This window comes from Bos mutus, chromosome 6 (assembly GCF_027580195.1).
Source record: "Bos mutus isolate GX-2022 chromosome 6, NWIPB_WYAK_1.1, whole genome shotgun sequence".
In the NCBI taxonomy this organism is placed as follows: domain Eukaryota; kingdom Metazoa; phylum Chordata; class Mammalia; order Artiodactyla; family Bovidae; genus Bos; species Bos mutus.
This window is the reverse complement of record NC_091622.1, coordinates 30178183-30197214: the sequence shown is the minus strand read 5'-3', so window position 1 is coordinate 30197214 and position 19032 is coordinate 30178183.

Here is a 19032-nt window from a genome sequence, read left to right as displayed (position 1 = left end):
TTTTAACTACTTAATTCTTACTGATATATTAAAACTTTTAAAATAAAAGTAATACATGAACAAGATTTTTTTAAAGCCTTGAACAAGCATAGAAATGCATTTTTTAAAAAATGGAAACATCTCTTCCCAATACCCAAGTCTATTCCCTTCTAGAAACATAAGTAATGTTAGAATCTCCTAATTTTTGTGTAAATCTGATCTTTATGCTGTGGCACTTAGGAGTTTGAGATTTCTTTTTTTCTAATACTTACACATATTTATATCATAAATCTAACTCTGATTTTCCCTTAAAAACCTTTGATCTTCCATTTACCTTGATCTGAGTCTGCAGCTCAGTTAACAGTCTTCTCATTCAAGGCAAAAATATAAGATCCCTCTTTATTCCTTTTTATCTTAAACATTACACTCCAGGTACTTCCCTGGCAGTTCAGTGGTTAAGACTTCATGCTCACAATGCAGGGGCCATAGGTTTGATGCAAGAGTACTGGAGTGGGTTGATCCCTGTCAGGGAACTAAAATTTGGCATACTGAAAAATATGGCCTAAATAAAAAATCACATCCCATATTTAAGCCACTAGCAAATATCTTCATATCCACTTCTAAGTTATTGCAGTATTTCACAATTTCTTACTTTATCTACCATTACCACATCTAAATTCAAGCCACCATCCTCTCCTAACTAGTTTCCCTGAGTCTACTTTTACCTTTTAAAGTCTGGGCAATTTATGGAATTATGTCCTACCCCTATTAGAAAACCTCCAATGACATTGTGGACACTGGAATGAAATCTAGACTTCATGGGCTACAAAGCCTGCCAACTTGCCTTTGGCTATTTCCCTGATCTCACCTGTCTCTCTCTAGTACACTTCACTCCCATAAAACCTGCTTCCTTGCTGATTTGAAAACAAATTCAATGCATTTTGTTCTCAAGATCTTTTTGTTTGTTTTCTGCCTTTAATTTCACCTGAAATGCTCTTCCTCATGTACTTGTGTGGCTCATTCAACATTCTGCTTAAATATCACCTCCTCCAAAAGCTCTTATCCTGAAACACCATCCCATTCCATCATGTCATTACTCACTTATCCTTACCTGCTTTATCAGTCTTTATGGCATTTATCACCACTTGAAATATTGTACCTATTTTATTGCCTATCAGACACACTAAAATATTAACTCTAGAAGGAAACAGACTTAGTTTATTTTTAACAATAGTTACATCCCTCCAGAGAATGGTGTCTATCATAGAACAAACAATAAATGTTTTTTGAATGATTGAATGAACCCTCAGCATTTTAGCTATCTAGATAGTTTTATCAAGTGCTTCCTGCTTCATTAATCTATAGTCATTACTGTGATCACCAAGCACAGATCAATTCAAAGTATGTCTCTTTTTCTATCTGAAAGGCAAAATAAAAGCTAACTAAAAAAAATGAACCAAGTCCCTTGCTAGTTTTTTTTAAAAATATATAATCAATAGTCAAACACATTAGACTGAAGATTAGTTACGTCTTCAGAATCTTTGCTTCCAGGTAAAGAAAAAAAATTTAAAAATAGCGCTAACATTTGTGTATTTCAGAGACTAGTTATTTGATTTTTTCTTTTTGGAACTACATCTCATTCCTCAAGAAATCTCGACAGATGTCACCCAGTGAAGGTTGGATCCATCAGCATTAATCATACGTTCATTTGCTGTAGACACTATTTTGGCTTTCACAAGTCTTCAGGGTTGCAGTGTTCTATATTAAGCTGTATCACTCTGATCCAGCTGATTCTGGAATACTGCCAACGTGAGGGACATCTTCAAAGGCCTTTTAAATTAATTATTTATTTGGCTGCCCCAGGTATTAGTTGCGGCATGCAGGATCTCTTAGTAGTGGCATGCAAACTCTTAGTTTCGGCATGTAGGATCTAGTTCCCTGACCAGGGATCAAACCTAGGTCCCCTGCCCTGGGAGCACAGAGTCCCAGCCAAATGGACCACCAGGGAAGTCCCTTCAGAGGCCTTTTTAGTTTCAGAATAGAACTGTGTTCTCTAAGAGTACATGTTCTTTATGATGGTGGTGATGATCTTTCCCAGCTTTGAACAATCTTGTTAACATATGCTTTTCATGTATTTATATCTACAAGAATGCAAAACACAGCTAAGAAAGAAAAATTTGAACCACTATTCTCTCAGTTTAAACAATAAGATATGAGAGTCAAAGCACCCCCAATTTGCCCCCCCAGAATATGTATTAATAACAATTTAATCCATTTCTCTGGTCCCATCATACATTAGGGACTTCTCTGATGGCTCAGATGATAAAGCGTCTACCTACAATGCAAGAGACCTGGGTTCAATCCCTGGGTTGGGAAGACCTCCTGGAGAAGGAAATGGCAACCCACTCCAGAATTCTTGCATGGAAAATCCCATGGATGGAGGAACCTGGTAGGCTACAGTCCATGGGGTTGCAAAGAGTCAGACACGACTGAGCGACTTCACTTTCACTTTCATCATACATTTGACAAGAGAGTATCTAGTAATCAAGTAAAAAAAGCCAGTTAAGGGGAAAATTTTACTCTGTTCATGGTTTCCAGTGAAGCATGCTGCTGCTGCTGCTAAGTCGCTTCAGTTGTGTCCGACTCTGTGCGACCCCACAGATGGCAGCCCACTAGGCTCCCCCATCCCTGGGATTCTAGATTATATTAAAATAAATTTAGAGTATCAGTCTAAAATATCACTGTCTGCCTTAATGAAAACATGTCTTGATTTGAATGTTGTTTGTAGGTTTCACACACTCCAGTGATCCTCAACAAGGAAAACAATGTAAGTCTCAAATATGCTAGTAATTTAATCTAGTAATCAGTTATTGACATAAATCTATAATAGTTGAAACCCTTAGGAAGCGACTAGAACAGAAAGAATGGACTTACCAAAAACTGGATTGTAAAACTTGAGTTTAAAATGTGATGAAATCTGTCTAAAGTGGTAAAGGTGATGATACTAATGGGAAAAAGGGGGGACATAGTTGAAAAATCCATGGGGATTCCTCATAATAGACTTAAAAATTAATTTAAAAATACCAGAATATTTCCCAAGTATAATTGTTATGGTCTTGCCAGGTGGCGCTACTGGTAAAGAACCAGCCTGCCAATTGCAGGAGACATAAGTGATGCAGGTTTGATCCCTGAGTTGGGAAGATCATCTGGAAAAGGAAATGGCAGCCTAGTCCAGTATTCTTGCCTGGAGAATCCCATGGACAGATAAGCCTGGTGGGCTACAGTCCATAGGTTAGCAAAGAGTCAGACACAACTGAAGAAACTTAGCACACATGCATGCATATATAGTTGTTATATTTGTGGAATTGTCAATTGATCCAAGTAATAATAGGTTTTATTAGAGCTAAGTTCTTTTTACTTCTTTAGTCCTCACATTTGTAATGAGATCAGCTTGGATGTCTTCTTTAATCCATCTTTCTCTTAGTAGCGACATATGCAGACTGTTCTTTAACTTGGAAAAGATTCTAGGGTTTTGATGAAACTGTGATAAAACTAAGGGCATCTCCCTGAGCTAAGCATGCAATAGGCACTCAGTGAATCAGACTTTGTTTCATTTTTATATGCCATCTTGTCTAATTTCTAAAATGATGCTTGCTTTCAGGTTTGGATTGTGTATTGTATTGACATTATTTAATAGTTGCTAAACCCCATGGATGGTGGAGCCCGGTGGGCTGCAGTCTATGGGATCGCTAAGAGTTGGACAGGACTGAGTGACTTCACTTTGGCTTTTCACTTTCATGCATTGGAGAAGGAAATGGCAACCCACTCCAGTGTTCTTGCCTGGAGAATCCCAGGGACAGGGGAGCCTTGTGGGCTGCCGTCTATGGGGTCGCACAGAGTCGGACACGACTGAAGCAACTTAGCAGCAGCAGTAGCAGCAGACAGGACTATGAAATAAATAGAACATATAGAAAAGCTTTTACCTTTGAGTATCTGTTAGTGCACATACAGCCTTCATTAAGAACTTGTTTATAATTTTCAAGGGAAATAAAAGGAAAAATGTGAGTTGTGGAGTGGTAGAGTTATAATTAAAGGATTGTTGGCAGTGTTATTTTGGAGAACAAAAATAATTCCAAACCAAAAATAAGGAATAATTTCATACAGAAAAACCCTCTTGCTACTTTGCACTATCGAGCACATTACCTCTCTTTCAACAAGATTATACTTGTTGATATCCCTTGATATCAAGATTATGTCTCAAGGGATCTCACAGTTTACAAAGATCAAGTAGTGGGTACCACTTGGAATTCTTGGGCAGATCCCCCAAAAAGGAATCAGTCTGAAGGATAAAGAAAACTTTGATTGTATTTACTATTGTTTATTTAGGAACCTATGGGCAAACATGAAATCTGCTTCTTCTGTGTAAATGTAATTGCACTATAAACTAATTTTTATAAACCAATCACCATTGATGTATTTTGATATATAACTGTTAAAAAATACACTACACGGGACTTCCCTGGCTGTCCAGTGGTTGCGACTCTGCACTACCAACGCAATGGGCAATCCCTGGTTGAGGAACTAAGATCCCACATGCCTTGCTTCATGATCAAGAAAATATAAAACAAAACACAACACTTTCCTTAGTTTCTAATTGCCTTCTTGGTTCTCCTTATAACCTCATACCCTGTTACTTTCTTTCCCATCTTTGCACTCTCAGGAAAAAACAAAAAGGAAAAATATTTATATTTTTGAAGAAATTCAGATACCAATTTATTTGTTTATTGTGAGGAGATTTTACTTTACCTTTTAACCAAAGAAATGGGTTGAGGGTGGACAGGAACAGTAGTGCTCTAAGTCTGAGGGAGTTAGGACATCAATTATGGAATCACATATACCTGGATTGGAATCCCATCTCTACTATTTACAAACATTTACCATAGATAATAGATGGGGAAACAGTGGAAACAGTGTCAGACTTTATCTTTTTGGGCTCCAAAATCACTGCAGATGGTTACTGCAGCCATGAAATTAAAAGACGCTTACTCCTTGGAAGGTAAGTTATGCCCAACCTAGACAGCATATTGAAAAGCAGAGACATTACTTTGCCAACAAAGGTCCGTTTAGTCAAGGCTATGGTTTTTCCAGTGGTCATGTATGGATGTGAGAGTTGGACTGTGAAGAAGGCTGAGTGCTGAAGAATTGATGCTTTTGAAATGTGGTGTTGGAGAAGACTCTTGAGAGTCCCTTGGACTGCAAGGAGATCCAACCAGTCCATTCTGAAGGAGATCAGCCCTGGGATTTCTTTGGAAGGAATGATGCTAACGCTGAAACTCCAGTACTTTGGCCACCTCATGCGAAGAGTTGACTCATTGGAAAAGACTCTGATGCTGGGAGGGATTGGGGGCAGGAGGAGAAGGGGATGACAGAGGATGAGATGGCTGGATGGCATCACTGACTCGATGGACGTGAGTCTGAGTGAACTCCGGGAGTTGGTGATGGACAGGGAGGCCTGGCGTGCTGCAATTCACGGGGTCACAAAGAGTTGGACACGACTGAGCGACTGAACTGAACTGAAATGAAGCATAGATAAATGACTTAACCTCTCTGAGCCTTGGATTTTTCATCTATAGAGTGGAGAAATAATAGCATCAGAAAGTAGGGCTGAGAAAATTAAATGATGTAATAAATATAAAAACTCTTGGCACAAGGCCCTACACGTTGTAATACATGATAAATGCTAGTTAGCAGTTTTTCTGTTATCCACAACAGTTCCTATTCTTTTCTTCCTTACCAACATTTTATGGCAAAAAATTTCAAATATATAGAAAAACAAAAAATTTTACATCGAACACCCATACATGTCCACCTTTATGCTGCAATTAATATTTTACCATACTTGCTTTATCACATATCTATTTATTTCTCCAGTGAAAGTGACTTCAGTTGTGTCCGACTCTTTGTGATCCCGTGGATTGTGGCCTACCACGCTCCTCCATCCATGGGATTCTCCAGGCAAGAATACTGGAGTGGGTTGCCATTTCCTTCTCCAGGGGATCTTCCCAACCCACGGATCGAACTTGGGTGGCCCTCATTAGAGGCAGACGCTTTAACCTCTGAGCCACCAGGGAAGCCTTATTTCTCCAGGCTTCTAACCATTTAGCAATCCATCTGTTCTGATTACTGTTGCATAATAAACTCTCTCAAGCTAAAGTTTAGTGACTTACAATAACAGTCATCTTGTTACACTCATGGATTTTGTGAGTTAGGAATTCAGACAGGGCATTGTGGAGTTGGCCCGTCATTGCTCTACCATGTCTGAGGCCTCAGCTGGGAGGGCTTGATGGCTGGGGGCTGAATCATCTGGAGGTACCTTCACTTACAAGTCTGGGGGTTGCCAACATCAGATATTATTTTTTTAATTTATTTTTTATTGAAGTATATTTGATTTACAATATTGTTTTAGTTTCTGGTTACAGCAAAGTGATTCAGATACATATATATATATATATAAAACTGAATCTTTTTTCATATCCTTTTCCATTGTGGCTTATTATAGGATATTAATGTAGTTCCCTATGCTATACAGTAGGATATTGTTGCTTATCCATTCTACACATAATAGTTTGCCTCTGCTAACCCCAAATCCCACGCCGTCCCATGCCCACTGGCAACCCCAAGTCTGCTCTCTGTGTCTGTGAGCCTGTTTCATAAATAAGTTCATTTGTGTCGTATTTTAGATTCCATGTGTAATTAATATCATATGGTATTTGTCTTTCTCTTTTTGACTTTCTTCACTTAGTATGATAATCTCTAGTCCCATTCATGTGGCTGCAAACAGCATTATTTCATTTTTTTATTATGGCTGAGTAGTATTCCATTATATATGTATACCACATCTTTCAGATACCATTTTGAATAGTTATGTATGTAATACATGGACATGTGAATGAAATATTTGGAATCTTTTAGACTTACAGACATAAAAGCCAACGTTCTACAATCAGGATTTGTTAAATGAGAATCAAAGTGGAAAAGTCTGACAATAAATAATTATTAGGGGAAGTGGGCATTTCCCTTTCTCACCTCCCCCTGGTGCTGGTATAATGTTAATGAAAAAACAGGAGATAAAGAAACTATATTTTAATAAAAAAATAAAACAAACAAAAGACAGAAGGAGAAATTAGTCTTTGGAAAAAAAGCATAATATTTTCTTTGCGTTTTTATTTCCTAAATTCATGTATCAGCCAAACTTCAACCACTAGCTGGGTAACCTTGGACAAGATACTTAATCTTTGTAAACTTCAGCGTCCTCAGGAGAAGTGGTTTAAAATTGTTGCTACCTCATACGGTTGTTGTGAGAATATGTACACAAAACACTTAACCTAGCGCATTGTGAACAGTAGCACAGAAGAAAGAGGACATTATTATGTGTTATTCTTCTTAAGTTAGATAAGCATAACGTCATGCAGTTATTCAGAGAAACACACTTTTCCCCTTTCTATTGCTCCATCCTGTGAGAGAAATTCACTTACTATATAAATATTTATTGAACACCTACTCTGTGCCCATCCCTGTGATAGGTGCTAGGGATATATTAGTGCTTAAGACAAATTCTACCCTGATGGTGCTTATGGTCTGGAAGGCAACAGTGGCATTAAATAGTGATTACTCAAATTACTGTGTAACTACTGTCATAACAAAGGCTTTGAAGGTAAGTGCTGATGCTTTACCCCTTTTTTTTTTTAACTTTACTGTAAAAATATTTATTCACTGTATAAATGCAATATGCAGAGGTGGATAACTTACTCTGAAGAGTCAGAAGGCTGACCCAGGAAAGTGACTTCTGTGGTGAGATCTAGTCACCAAGACAGATTTGTAGGGTTGGCACTCACAGGAAACAGTGAAGTCATTCAAATGCATAAGTAAAGTCACAAAAAGATCTCCATTCAGCTAAAGATTTTTTATTTAAGTGATAGGAGAAATTTCCTGAGGGTTCTTACAGTTAGAAACTATTATTATGGGATACTACTAGATTATTAGACTCAATATAAATATTAAGAACATTTTATTTAGTAAAATACATTTAAGTGGATTAATGTGTTACAAAGTCAGGTGTTGTGTATTAAAAAGCTAGATTTTTAGCCTTTTATTTAAAAGGTAGATTTTAAAAATCAACCTTGCTAAACTTCAAGTTTAGCAAGATGCAGTATAGCAGTGGATAAGGTTTTATTTGCCTTGGGGAGTTATTTGTTTGTATTTTTAGGCATCGTGAAGTGGAAAGAACTTTGACGTCAGGAGGCCTGGGTTTTATTTCTGACACTTGCTCACTGGGGAGCCATAGGCAAGACATTTAAACTACAGTTTCCTCTTTTGTAAAAGGATATGTTAGTTACAAAAGCATGACGGAAGCTTAGCAGAGGAGCACTGCTAGCCTAGGAGATGACGTGTTGGTATGGATTGGGGTCAAAAGGTTCCTGAAACCCTGTTCTTCTTTCCCCTAAACATATGTTTGCTCCTTTTTTTCTGGCTTTGTGACGGGAAAGGGTCAGGTGTCTCATTACCTACCTTAAGATTGAAAGGAAAGAGAGAGATAAGATTAGCAGCTTTTGATAACAGTATTGGAACGAATAACTAATAAAAGCAAAAGTTAAGAGTAAAGAGAACACGATGGGAATTGAAAATTGATCACTGCAGCTACATGGGAGTCTTGTAACTTCTCAGTGGTGCTTGGAGTAGAATAATCACACTACCATGCGAACCAACCAAACTATTCTCATTCTCTCAGAAAGCTTTCTTCTCCATCTTGCTCTTCTTCCTAAGCAACTTTCTGCCTTTCCTCATCCTGCATTTTCTTCTTCAGTTTCCTTATCACTTCTCCTTTGTTTTCTTTGCTTTCTCTCTTATACTCTTTTCCCTACTCCTTCTACTTTCCTCTTTCTATTGTTTCATCCCACAAAAACATAATCATCAATGAAAACTCAGTGAAGCAAAAATGCATTTCAATAAAAACTTTAAAAATTATACTCAGTTGTTATAACTACATGAAAGTGAGAGTGTTGGTCGTGCAGTCGTGTTAGACTCCGCGACTCCATAGACTGAAGCCCACTAGGCTCCTCTGTCCATGGAATTCTCCAGGCTGGAAGACTGGAGTGGGTTGCCATGCACTCCTCCAGGGGATCTTCCTGACCCAGGGATCGAACCTGGGTCTCCTACATGGCAGGCATATTCTTTACCATCTGAGTCACCAGGGAAGCCATTACAACTGCATATTGTCAAACAAATAACATTGAAAGGTCATTCCTCAAGTAGCCCAGTACCCCTGCAAGTCTCCATTTGAAACATAGTATCCTTGCACTCAGAGCTTCCCAGGTGACTCAGTGGTAGAGAATCCACCTGCAATGCAGGAGACACAGGAGATGAAGTTCAGTCCCTAGGGTGGAAAGAGCCCCTGGAGGAGAACATGGCAACTAGTTCCAGGAAATCTTATAGACAGAGGAGCCTGGCAGGGGTTGGGGGAGGCTACAGTCCATGGGGTCACAAAGAGTCAGACACAACTTAGTGACTGAGCACGCAGGCATCCTCCCAGTCACATGGTGGCACTTACACGTTTTTTAAGGGGAAAAATGTGACGAGTAAGCACAGCATTTATGCCCAGTGTGTAGGCCTCTCTGAGTTGAATATATTATGCTCTGATATTGTCAGATAATGTTATTGTCATTTTGCAGGTGGGCCCTCCAAAGAAATTATTTGTCAATCCAATCCAAAGAGTGGTTATAGTTATATAGATAAAACAAACACAGGCAAATCTGACGGGAAAAAAAAAGAGTAGATTGCCTTAAATTTTATAGAACTCACCAGGGTATTTTTTAATCTTCAAAACCCAAGAGGCAAATTATTTTTGGTGAAATAATTTATATACAATATTACATTTATTGATACATAAAAGTAACCAAATGTCATTATTCTGGAAATGGTACTGCTACAGCCCAGAAAATTCCTCAGCATCTCAGCCATTTATTACTACAGGGTCTACTAGCCAACCGTTTTGGAACAGATTGGCAGAGAAGGAAACTGCTCTTTTTAAATACGAGAGTCCTTGCAGGTACAATGGCGTGCTCTCCAATATTATTCTTTGGGCTGGAATTGATTTTGAAAAATTCTTGTCAGTAGATAGGCTGTTTGATCGAGTCAAATTCTTACAGATTGCCTAGGGTTGGGTTAGAAAGGAAGCCACTTAGAACAAATGAAAGAAGTCCAAAACTTCTGGCTCTGTTAACTAGAGTGTCTCATTTGTTCGTTAATATGAGAGAGCGAGAGAGAGCTGAAGAAACAAAAATTCTAAACTGGGAGCTTTTCAAATCATTTCGATTCTCAACCGTTTGATAAGGAGAAGTTAAGGTAGTAATAATAAACTTGTAACAAGTGCATGCATAAAGAAGAAACAAAGAATATGTTTTATTACTCTTAGAAATAAATATTAAGAGAATCAGCATGCTTGCAAAAAGATGAGAAAAATTTTTTTGTGTGTTTGAGTTGAAAATGTAAGCAGAACTTATTAAGGGAGCCATCCTCTAGAGACTGGATTATAGGATAGTTTTTCTTTAACAATCCCAGAAAAAGCCAGAATCCTTTCTTTGGAAGCTGGAAAAACAGGAAAAATCTGTATTTGTGTTTTGCCAGTAGTGAAGTCTAAATGACCTGAGGGATGGCAGATAGCTCGCCCAGGAGTCAGTAGTTTCCAAGTAGACTGCTTCCTAAACATCAGGAAGACCTTAATTTAAAATGTTCCTCAAGTAGGTAAAATAGAAGCTTAGAAATTCGGTATCTTCAGAGTGAAGTGTTTTAGTAATGGGGAAAAAGTGGAAATTAGGCACTTAAATGAGGAAAAGTTTGAAGGCAAACCCTTGTTAGTACTCTCCCACCCTGTGCGGAGGAAGATGTGTTACGAGCATCCTAACTGACCCACTGAAGTAGTTCCCAGCAAGAGCCCATCTGGTTACTCCAATAGGGTGAGTTTCTCTTTAACTTCATCCACCTCATCTTGCTCTGATCCTATTCTTGTTCGCAAATTTCTAACCTAAATTTTATTTTTTCGAATAGACTTTTCTGGAAGTGAAATGCCCTGAACCTTTCAGATTGCTTCACAAGTATCTTTTAAATTGATAAATTGAACATCTGTGTTTTTCATTAGCTTCTGGTGAGCTTTAGTATTGAATGTATCCTGAAAGTCTGTTCATTCTTTCGCTGCGCTCAGTTTCTCAGCCGTATCTGAACCTTTGTGGCCCTATGGACTGTAGCCTGCCAGGCTACTCTGTCTGTGGGATTTTCCAGGGAAGAATACTGGAGTGGATTGACATTTCCTACTCCAGAGGGTCTTTTTGATCCAGGGATCCAACTCACATCTCTTATGTCTCCTGCATTAGCAGGTGGTTTCTTTACCACTAGTGCCACCTGGAAGCCCTATATTCATTCTGCAGTTGGTCTAATAAAAGTGAATTTCTGAACACGCTTGGTTTTCATTAATGGCGATCTCATAAAGATTTATTTACCCTGAGAATTTAAATCTGAAAAAACCTGCCAATTGTTTTCTAACTCTTTAAGAGCAACATAGATGAACTAAAACCCACATTCTTTCACTGAACCTGGAAAATAGTTTGTGAAATTTTGCCACTGGCTTCCCCCGTGGCTCAGTGATAAAAAAAAATCTGCCTGCAATGCAGGATACCGGAATTCAGTCCCTGGATCAGGAAAATCCCCAGAGGAGGAAATGGCTACCACTGTAGTATTCTTGCCTGGAGAATCCCATGGACAGAGAAGCCTGGTGGGCTACAGTCTATAGGGGTGCAAAGAGTCAGACATGACTGAAGCAACTGAGCATGCACGCATGTCATGTATAAAACTTATTTTTTGTTTAAAATTATGGGTTACACTTTAAAATTACATTATTGATGATGATGATTGAGGCTGGGTAATGGATCCATTGGGGATTCATTAATTTATTCTTTCTATTTTGTATATATTTAAAAATTCTACAATAAATATTAAAACAGAAACAAGCAAAAAGACATATCAGGAGGTTTAAAATTCATCTTCAAAGAACTTTCTGGAATTGAGGTAATGTGATTTGTTCACTGCCTGGATTTCCAGTGTATTTGTCTCCACAACAAGCAAAACTTGAGCTCAGGTTGCTGGGGCAATGCTATCAGGTGTCTACCAGCTCTGCTTCTGCGGTTTCTTTGCCAGAAGGTACTATATTTGGATCTATGTTTAACACTTGACACTTTGGTTCAAGTTGTAATGAACCAACTCATTTCTTTCCTAAGAGCGTTTGGATACTTGTTTGCTCCTGCTGAACATATTGAAATATCTGTGAAACAGTCAAGATTTTGATTTTCCTAGGTGTGTTTCTGCTTTCTTTTAAAATAATAGATGTCCTCCTTGTACTCTAAAGCTTTGTGTTCCCTTGAATACCAACAGGATCCCTTGTTCAAAATTGATACATGCTTTTGTCTTTACCAGAAACACATAAGTGTTTCAGAGACTAAGTTCTGAAATAATGACACTAATTATTATGGTGAATAAATGAATTATATGTAATTCATATATCATGTAATATAATATCAATTTAGTATAAATAAAATATAAAATATTATAAATTTAATAAATAGTATAAATATAATTTATAAGTATTATAAAATTATATAAAATATAACAATAAGGCTATAAGAAGTTTTCAAGTAATCTGACCAGATAGAAAACTAGAAATGCCTTGTTTATTTCCCTTAAAGATTAAATCCTACATAGAAAGGCTTATCAGCCTAATATATTTCATTAAAGGAGATATTCAATTGATGTTAATTTGGAAAATTTGCCTCATTTATCTCACTAATGTATTCATTTTGCCTATGTTTTTGTAGTACTTTTTGTCATATTACTTTAATAATACAATATGTTGAATGTCTTTGTTTAAAAAAATTAGCAATATTTTCCTTTAATGTTTTATGTAGCTTTGATTAAGACTGTCCTTTTAAAATTGATTAAGGAGTATTTATATCAAATTTGGAAAACTCAGCAGTGGCCACAGGACTGGAAAAGGTCAGTTTTCATTCCAGGCCCAAAGAAAGGCAATGCCAGAGAATGTTCAGAATACCGCACAATCGCACTCATCTTGCATGCTAGTAAAGTAATGCTCAAAATTCTCCAAGCCAGGCTTCAGCAATACGTGAACCATGAAATTCCAGATGTTCAAGCTGGTTTTAGAAAAGGCAGAGGAACCAGAGATCAAACTGTCAACATCTGCTGGATCATCGAAAAAGCAAGAGAGTTCCAGAAAAACATCTATTTCTGCTTTATTGACTATTCCAAAGCCTTTGACTGTGTGGATCACAATAAACTATAGAAAATTCTGAAAGAGATGGAAACATCAGACCACCTGACCTGCTTCTTGAGAAACCTGTATGCAGGTCAAGAAGCAACAGTTAGAACTGGACATGGAACAACAGACTGGTTCTAAATATAAAAAGGAGTACATCAAGGCTGTATATTGTCACCCTGCTTATTTAACTTCTATGCAGAGTACATCATGAGAAACGCTGGGCTGGAAGAAGCACAAGCTGGAATCAAGATTGCCGGGAGAAATATCAATAACCTCAGGTATGCAGATGATATCACCCTTATGGCAGAAAGGGAAGAAGAACTAAAAATCCTCTTGATGAAAGTGAAAGTGGAGAGTGAAAAAGTTGGCTTAAAGCTCAACATTCAGAAAACTAAGATCATTGCATCTGGTCCCATCACTTTGTGGGAAATAGATGGGGAAACAGTGGAAACAGTGGCTGACTTTATTTTTGGGGGTCTCCAAAATCACTGCAGACAGTGACTGCAGCCATGAAATTAAAAGACACTTACTCCTTGGAAGGAAAGTTATGACCAACCTAAACAGCATATTTAAAAAGCAGAGACATTACTTTGCCAACAAAGGTCCATCTAGTCAAGGCTATGGTTTTCCCAGTGGTCATGTATGGATGTGAGAGTTGGACTGTGAAGAAAGCTTAGCACCGAAGAATTGATGCTTTTGAACTGTGGTGTTGAAGAAGACTCTTGAGAGTCCCTTGGACTGCAAGGAGATCCAACTAGTCCATCCTAAAGGAGGTCAGTCCTGAGTGTTCATTGGAAGGACTGATACTGAAGCTGAAACTCCAATACTTTTGGCCACCTGATGTGAAGAGCTGACTCGTTTGAAAAGACTCTGATGCAGGGAAAGATTGAAGGCAGGAGGAGAAGGGGATGACAGAGGATGAGATGGTTGGATGGCATCACGGACTCAATGGACGTGAGTTTGGGTGGAATCTGGGAGTTGGTGATGGACAGGGAGCCCTGGTGTTCCTCAATTCATCGGGTCACAGAGTCAGACATGACTGAGTGACTGAAATCAACTGAACTGATATCAAGTAACTTGGTTAAATAAAAAATTAAACATTAAAAATATCTAACAGTTTTGCTTTATCTAAACCTAATCTGTGAATATTTTGTTTTTCAGATTTAACTTGGATGTTTGAATTTGTATTGATGGAATAACCATATACATGTTCTCAAATTTTCCTTCCAAGTAGATTTTCATAGAGAAGACCAAATATTCTAATGAAATTTTAATTTGATTTTTTTTCTCTTTTTCACATACTAAAAGATATATTATTATTATGAGGCCCTTTTCTGTAGGGAAAGCTATGACTCAATAGAAATAATGGTTTCAGACTAAAATATTTGAAGAACATTTTTCCTATGATCAAATTTAAAGGTTTATCTCTTAATCCTGAAGTGTTTTTTATTTCAATCAATCTTTTAATTTTATTTTAGCTTATTCACCTAATTCTTAGTTATACAAAAACATAAAAATCATCAAGTTTACAATTGAATTAGACCCATATTGAGCTGAATCGGACTTGTTGAAAAGAATTTTCAGAGATACAAATTATCACAATATACTCTGTAAAAGTACCCACTTATTTTAGTTAAGTACATATGCTCTATAGCCAAAGTTTTGGTCTCAAAATTTAGCTCTGCTCTGAGGATGAAATATGTAAAAAGGATTCAGAAGAGTGTCTAGCCACAGAAAGTGAAAGTTGCTCAGTCGTGTCTGACTCTTTGTGGCCCCAAGGATTTGCCAGGCCAGAATACTGGAGTAGGTAGCCTTTCCCTTCTCCAGGGGATCTTCCCAACTCAGGGATTGAACCCAGGCTTCCCACATTTCAGGCGGATTCTTTACCAGCTGAGCCACCAGGGAAGCCCAAGAATACTGGAGTGGGTAGCCTATCCCTTCTCCAGCAGATCTTCCCAACCCAGGAATTGAACCTGGGTCTCCTGCATTGCAGGCAGATTCTTTACCAACTGAGCTATGACAGAAGCCCATATAGCTACTAGTAAGTATTTTATAAGTAAGAATTATTACTCATAATTTAAATATTTTTCAAAGACATTTGTTCCTGAAGAAGGAAATGACAACCCACTCCAGTATTCTTGCCTGGGAAATCCCATGGACAGAGGAGCCTTGAGGGCTACAGAACATGGGGTCACAAAGAGTCTCAGTGACTAAACAACAACCTGTACAAGAAAAAAAAAAAGAAAGACATTTGTTATGTATATATAACAAATGTATGTGACAATGTTATGTGTATTAACACAATGTTTCTATACTTATAACAATGTGTATGAACAATGTGTACTAATGTATATGTCAGTGTTATGTATAATAATGTATATAAAAATCATTACTCTTAATTTCAGTTTATTATAGAAGTGTTAGTTGCTCAGTCATGTCCAAATTTTTGCCATGCCATGGACTGTTGCCCGCCAGGCTCCTCTGTCCATGGGATTCTCCAGGCAAGAATACTGGCGTGGGTAGCCATTCCCTTCTCCAGGATTGAACCTGGGTCTCCGGCACTGCAGGCAGATTCTTTACCATCTGAGCCACTAGGAAAGCCTTTAATATAAATGTAAAATGTTTTCAGAAAAGAATTTAAAAGTAAAAAAGTGAATATGAGTAAAATAAAATTATAAAGAGTTTCACTACTCAGAGGTAACCATTGATAGCATTCATATCTAGACTTTTTCTATAATTTTAAAATGTAAGATTTAATGTCTAAGGTAATAATATTCAAGTAAAAATGGATGGATTTTGTTATTATCAAAAAACTACAGTTATTTTGTTAAAGTTTTTAAATTGTGAGAAGGAGCAAGCATCAAACTTTGGCTAAAGAATAATTTAAAAATATGCTGTCATATGAAATAATGAGATTATGACAATATTTAAAGATTCCATTTTCACATCTCATAGATTAAAAAAATACATCCTGTTCACTTTCTTCATTAGTTAACCTTTTCATAGCTGGCAGAAAATGGCTTTGAGGAATTTCCCAGAATTAGTTTAATGAAATTAAATGCCAATAAATGTATGCACATTACATGCTGGCTGAATTTGATGTGATATGTATCACACCTTCGGTAGAGTTAAGTATAGTTTTGGTTTATGTTATTGATCCATATTTGTTTCTTCATTTCTTTCTATATCTTAAAAATAATTCTGAGCTATAATCAGATTTTTGATGAATTGATTCATCATTCTTTTCAGCATCTCTTACACTTTGGCTGGGAATGACATGCCTTAATACATTCCACTATGACTACACATGTGGATATCTTCCAATGAAAATATTAGTTTCTTTGCTATTCCCAGAGTATGTAAATGAATTTTAAAAACATTTAGTAGAGGTACTGTCTTTTGGGTGGAGAGATTTTACTGTAAATAAAGCTTGTTAGAATTAGATTTTCCCCAAGGATCTTTCCAATCCAAATACCATTTGCTTAAATGACCTTATTTGTATACTAGTCTTATTAATAATTATGTCTTCATAGCTCTACCATTGACGGAGAGACACATGGAAAAGCCTGAGAAATTCTAAACCCAGATAATGTGAAAAACTACTTAAAGGCTAAGTAAAGATTACATTGATGGATTGGGACAAAACCACACTTAAAGAAATTGAGATTTATAAACCAATTAAATTTAAATTAATTTGGGGGTAACATAAGCTTATATTTTATGGTGAACTTGGTCAATGCATGTAGTTTTATAAAAACATATATGAGTTGCCTTATTCTCACTGCTGCTGCTGCTGCTAAGTCACTTCAGTCGTGTCCGACTCTGTGTGACCCCATAGACGGCAGCCCACCACACTCCCCCGTCCCTGGGATTCTCCAGGCAAGAACGCTGGAGTGGGCTGCCATTTCCTTCTCCAATGCATGAAAGTGAAAAGTGAAAGTGAAGTCGCTCAGTCATGTCCGACTCTTTGCGACCCCATGAATTGCAGCACGCCAGGCCTCCCTGTCCATCACCAACTCCTGGAGTTCACCCAGACTCACATCCATCGAGTCAGTGATGCCATCCAGCCATCTCATCCTCTGTCATCCCCTTCTCCTCTTGCCCCCAATCCCTCCCAGCATCAGAGTCTTTTCCAAAGAGTCAACTCTTCACATGAGGTGGCCAAAGTACTGGAGTTTCAGCTTTAGCATCGTTCCTTCCAAAGAAATCCCAGGGCTGATCTCCTTCAGAATGGACTAGTTGGATCTCCTTGCAGTCCAAGGGACTCTCAAGAGTCTTCTCCAACACCACAGTTCAAAAGCATCAATTCTTCGGCACTCAGCCTTCTTCACAGTCCAACTCTCCTTGACTAGACGGACCTTTGTTGGCAAAGTAATGTCTCTCCTTTTGAATATGCTATCTAGGTTGGTCATAATTTTCCTTCCAAGGAGTAAGCATCTTTTAATTATTTATTTTATAAATAAAATCTAAATTTTCTTTCTTTACATTTTCCTTAACTTTTTTAGTATAAAACTGTGAGATGTTTTTACATGGATAGCTGACCATTTTTAAATTTCTCTCTTTTTGGTTTCCTAACACACTGCGTTTTAATCGTTTTACATGAATGTAAATTTGGAAACAGGAAAATGAATAAGGTCTTGCCTCCCAGGCTGGGGAGATTGTTTTCTTGGCACTACCAACTAATTGGGAAGCTATGCTCCAGGCCCATTTCTTACTTTCTTGACTTTCTTCAAATAATGTTTTCTTCAGACACCAAGTTTGTTTTGTTGTTGTTGTTGTTTTTAATTTTGGCTGCATTGGATCTCTGTTGCGCTATGTGGGATCTTTTAGTTGCAGCACGCAGGATTAGTTGCTCTCTGGCATGTGGGATCTTACCTTCCCTGCTGCTGCTGCTGCTGGGCTAAGTCGCTTCAGTCATGTCCGACTCTGTGCGACCCCATAGATGGCAGCCCACCAGGCTCCCGAGTCCCTGAGATTCTCCAGGCAAGAACACTGGAGTGGGTTGCCATTTCCTTCTCCAACGCATGAAAGTGGAAAGTGAAAGTGAAGTTGCTCAGTCCTGTCCGACTTTTCGTGACTCCATGCCAGGGATCAAACCTGCACCGCCTGCCTTGGATGGCAGATTCTTAACCACTGGACCACCAGGGACATCCCCAGATATTAAGTTTTTTCAGTGATTGACCTACATGTTTTTTTCTCATTTATCTCCAAATCACATATTGGTTTATCTTTCTGACTACTCCAGACTCCTCAAAGAATTGATTTTCTCTGGGCAAAACCTCAGACTAGCTAAACCTGGATCTGATCATGAGGACTATTCCTCCCCTTTTGAAATCTCAAACTTGAAGCTCCTGAGTACTTTTTTCAGTATGCTTACTATCTACTCTTCTTATTGATACCCTTCATTGAGCAATTGGATCTTTTTGCTTACGGCAAATTGTCAGTGAAATGCATAGTCACTTCACAAACTTGGCCACTCTTCCTTCATTAATCAGTAAGTTATTAATACTACCCCCCGAACCCAGACTTGAAACTTGGGAGCTATTTTTAAAAAGTTTAAACTTGTTTATAACATCTTCCTCAAGCACATGTTTACTCAGTTACCTAAGCTTCATGGATATTAGAGTTCTTAGAGTCCTTCTCATCCATTAACTTCTTTCCACTCTCTGTGGCTG